The sequence below is a fragment of the Cicer arietinum genome, chromosome 4 (genome assembly GCF_000331145.2).
Source record: "Cicer arietinum cultivar CDC Frontier isolate Library 1 chromosome 4, Cicar.CDCFrontier_v2.0, whole genome shotgun sequence".
NCBI classification, from domain to species: domain Eukaryota; kingdom Viridiplantae; phylum Streptophyta; class Magnoliopsida; order Fabales; family Fabaceae; genus Cicer; species Cicer arietinum.
In genome coordinates, this window is record NC_021163.2 from 42,907,190 (window position 1) to 42,912,068 (window position 4,879).

Below are 4,879 nucleotides of genomic sequence, written 5' to 3' on the forward strand. Positions count from 1 at the left end.
AAGATTAGCAAGTGCAAGTAGATTGATAGGAGATTAACCAAGATGCATGCAAGTCAAATTATCAGATTAAACAATATTACCTATCACAGAATATGTTTAACATGCATCTAATATTAATCACATATACAGATATTGCAAGATAGAAAATTAAAGGAGTTAAGGGTTAGAGAAGATTGCACCAAGAATTTATACTGGTTCAGTTGTCAACTTGACAACCTACATCCAGTCCTGAAAATCCAAACGGATTTCAGATTTTCTTCTCCAATAGAAAGAATCAATTACAGATTGTCCAGTTTCATCCCCGAAACCTATCTATCTTAATGATCTCTTTCCTATTGATCACCCTCTGATCCTTGTAGATACTCAGCAACCTATCACAGAATCAAAGTACAACTCTTTCTTGTTGAGCACTCTCACCCAAGAAAGTAGCCACCAGTTTCTAGCTGGCTTTTCTCGCTTTCGTTTTTGTTTCAAAGAATTATTACAAACAGAATACAGAAAGAACAAAAAGTAGTCTTCAATCTTGGTCAATGTGGCTTCTCACAATTCTGGATATTCAAAGATTGTTCATGAGAACCAATCGATTTACCAATCGATTCTTTAAACAACATTTTTCAGTGATTATGTTAAGACTGATATGCATCGATTTCGTAATCGATTGCAGATGTTATGTTCAAAGTAAAACACATACCAATCGATTTTGTAATCGATTTATTAAGTCTTCATAATCGATTAACAAATACTCAGAATCGATTTGGCCACAAGCTCAGAGTTCACTTAGATTTCAACAAGTTCTTTCAATCGATTTGCCAATCGATTGTGTTTAAGTCAGTGACTCAGCTATTTTGATGTTAATCGACGTGCCAATCGATTTGTATGTATTTGTCTGAAAAGTTCTTACATGGTGTTTAGTTCAATCGATTTCCCAATCGATTGCAACCAAACTTAACTTGATTGAAATTTTACACAATAGATTGTCCAATCGATTGTGTTTGTCACAGGGAAAGTTATTTTGCAAATGATATTTAAGCAATTGATTTGCCAATCGATTACCCTCAAAACTGGGGTGTCACTGTGACTTGTACAATCGATTTCCCAATCGATTTATTTCAATCAGGTTTACTTTGTGAAATGTATAATCGATTTGTCAATCGATTAGCCTGTAAAACAGGGTGCTACTGACTTGTGCAGTTTTCATTTCTAATTTAGTTAGTCAATTGCCCAATCGATTATACCAACACAAACAGTTGTGTTTCCTTACACCCTTGTTATGAAATCGATTTCCCAATCGATTTACTTCAGTCAAAAATCAACTTTTGTTGATTTCTTGTGTTCCAAGCAATATGTTCCAAGCGTGTAGGATTGGATTGTTGTTCCTGAAATCTTGCTCAATTCAAATATTAGATTTATCATGTGGTGTATGAACATTGTATGTTTGTTAATTATGTCAAAATTTAGGATTCAAAGGACTAAAGTCCAACAAAGAGATGTTTTTAGAACAGTTGGTTGATAAGTGAGAATGATAGAGGACGGGGAAGATGGAAGCTGAACAAGATGAACGTGGAAGGAAACGTGTGAGAGAAAGGAAAAATTAAATGCGCCGTAGCCTAGGAACCTAGCGCGATGATGGATGGGACATGTAGCCGTTCTGCATTAAATGCATGGCGTGAAGTACGGAGGCATGCGCCACGCGTGCTGCCCAATGAGAGAGAAGGCGTGGCTTTATTTTTCTAGGCTGCCATGTCAAGGGACGTTACACCAATAAGGACATTCTGTCCTCTGGTGGTTTTGCTATCGTCACAGGTTTAACTAAAAATGTATATACTTATTTAAATAGAACAACAAATATTTTTTGGATTATTATTTAATAAAAATTATAATAATATAATAAAGGAACATAACCAAGATAAATCAATTAATTTTAGACAAATTAAGAATTGAAAGTTCCTCTAAGATCTTTTTGAACCTATCCTCTTGGAGAGGTTTGGTAAAAATATCTGCCATTGATTTTCAGTATCAATAAAAATCAGTTCTAAATCCCCTTTGTGCACATGATCTCTTATAAAATGATGTTTAGTTTCAATGTGTTTAGATCTAGAATGATGAATGGGATTTTTAGAAAGATTTATTGCACTTGTATTATCACAGAGGATGGGAATTTTTGCGTACCTTAGCGAGTAATCCTCAAGCTGATTTTTTATCCAAAGTAGTTGTGAGCAACATTGAGCGGCTGATACATACTCTGCTTCAGTAGTTGAAAGAGCAATGGTACTTTGTTTTTTGCATGACCAACTTATTAGGGATTTACCTAGAAATTGGCAAGCACCACTTGTGCTTTTTTTTTCAACTTTGTCTCCCGTGTAGTCGACATCACAATAAGCTATAGGGTCAAGATTGGAACATTTCTTGTACCAAATTCCCAGATTTATAGTGCCAACAAGGTATCTAAAAATCCTTTTTACTGCAGTGAGATGGGATTCTTTAGGAAAGGATTGAAATCTTGCACAAAGGCCGACTGCAAAGACTATGTTCGGTCTGCTGGCTGTTAGATACAACAATGATCCTATCATCCCTCTGTACTCCTTTTCAGATATTGGAGTTCCTTCATCATCTTTGTGGAGTATGGAGGATGGGTGCATAGGAGTTCCCATACTCTTGGCTGAACTCATGTTATATTTGTTGAGCAAATCCTTGGTGTATTTTTCTTGTGATATAAAAATACCATCCTCTCGTTGTTTGATTTGTAAACCAAGGAAGAATTTCAATTCCCCCATCATACTCATCTCAAACTCACTTTGCATGAGGTTTGAGAAATCTTTACACATCTTTTCATTTGTGGATCCAAAGATTATATTATCGACATAAATTTGAACAATCAATAAATCCTTCTCAAGTGTCTTCTTGAAAAGAGTAGTATCAATTTGTCCTCTAATAAATCCATTTTCTTTTAGTAAAGAGCTTAACCTTTCATACCAAGCTCTAGGAGCTTGCTTTAAACCATAAAGAGCTTTTGAGAGTTTGAACACATGGTTTGGCCGCTTTTCATCCTCAAACCCAAGAGGTTGACGAACATACACTTCTTCATTTAAGAATCCATTCAAAAAGGCACTTTTCACATCCATTTGAAATAGTTTTATACCTTTATGAGTAGCATAAGCTAAGAGGATTCTTATTGCTTCAAGTCTTGCTACGGGTGCAAACGTTTCATCATAATCTATTCCTTCTTGTTGATTGTACCCTTGTGCCACTAGTCTTGCTTTATGTCTAATGACTTCTCCATCCTCATTTAGTTTGTTTCTAAATATCCATTTAGTTCCAATAATAGATTTGTCCAGAGGATGGGGTACAAGATTCCATACCTTGTTTCTTTCAAATTGTGAAAGCTCTTCCATCATAGCTTTAACCCATGATTTGTCACTAATAGCTTGATCAATCGTTTTGGGTTCAACTTGTGATATCATGGCCATGTTGGTAGTGCTTTCCCTTAGAGAATTTCTGGTTCTAACGCCATCCTCAGTATTCCCAATGATTAGATCTGGAGGATGATGAGTGCCTGTTTTCCATCCTCTTGGAAGCTGCTGAGAGGTTGGGTCAAACTCATCCTTTGCGTGAGGACCGGGTACTTGAGAGGATGACTGTTCATCTTCTTCATGTTTATCCATTTTTTCTAAACACAAGTCATCAAACTCATCAAAAATAACATGCATGGATTCCTCCACAGTTTGAGTCCTAAGATTAACATTCTATAACCTTTTGACGTTGTGGAGTATCCTAGAAAAATTCCTTTATCAGATTTTGGATCAAACTTTCCCAAGTTTTCTTTATTATTTATAATGTAGTAATAACACCCAAATATATGAAAATATGAGATATTTGGTTTTCTACCTTTCCATAGTTCGTATGGAGTTTTGTTTAAAATTTTTCTAATGGATGCACGATTTGAAACATAACAAGCAGTGTTGATGGCTTCGGCCCAAAAGTATTTTTCAATGTTGGATTCATTTAAAATAGTTCTAGCCATTTCTTGTAAAGTTCTATTTTTCCTTTCAACAACACTATTTTGTTGGGGAGTTCTTGGACAAGAAAAATTGTGAGAAATACCATTTTCTTCACAAAGATTTTTAAAAGATTCATTTTCAAATTCACCACCATGGTCACTTCTCACCGAGACAATTTTTATCATTTTTCATTTTGAATCTTTTTGCAAAAATGGTGGAATGCCTCAAAAGTTTCATCTTTGTGTTTTAAAAATAGAACCCAAGTGAAACGAGAAAAATCATCAACAATTACAAAGCCATATCTTTTTCCACTAAGACTTGGAGTTTTGATAGGACCAAAAAGATCAATGTGAATGAGTTCAAGAGGATGATTTGTTTAAACAAAGTTTTTAGAGTGAAAACTAATTTTAACTTGTTTTCCTTTCACACAAGCTTCACAAACTTTGTCTTTTTCAAAATTAATTTTTGGAAGTCCTTTTACTAATTCTAAATTTGCTAATTTAGAAATAGTGTTTAAGCTTGTGTGACCAGCTCGTTTGTGCCAAATCCATTTATCTTTTTCAATGAAAACAAAACAAGAATCAGTAGGTAAATCATCAAGATAAAGTTCATATAAATTCTTTTTTGTAAACCTGGAAAAGAAAACTCTACTCGAGGATGAGTGCTTAACCTCACATAGAGTAGGCTTGAAAATAACTTCAAAACCACTATCACATAATTGACTAATGCTTAACAAGTTGTGTTTTAAGCCATCCACATACTGAACATTTTCAATTTTTGCAGAATTATTCTTACCAATAATACATGTTCCTTTTATTTGAGCTTTATCATTATTACCAAATGTGACCGATCCTCCATCCTTTATCTCTAATGACATGAAG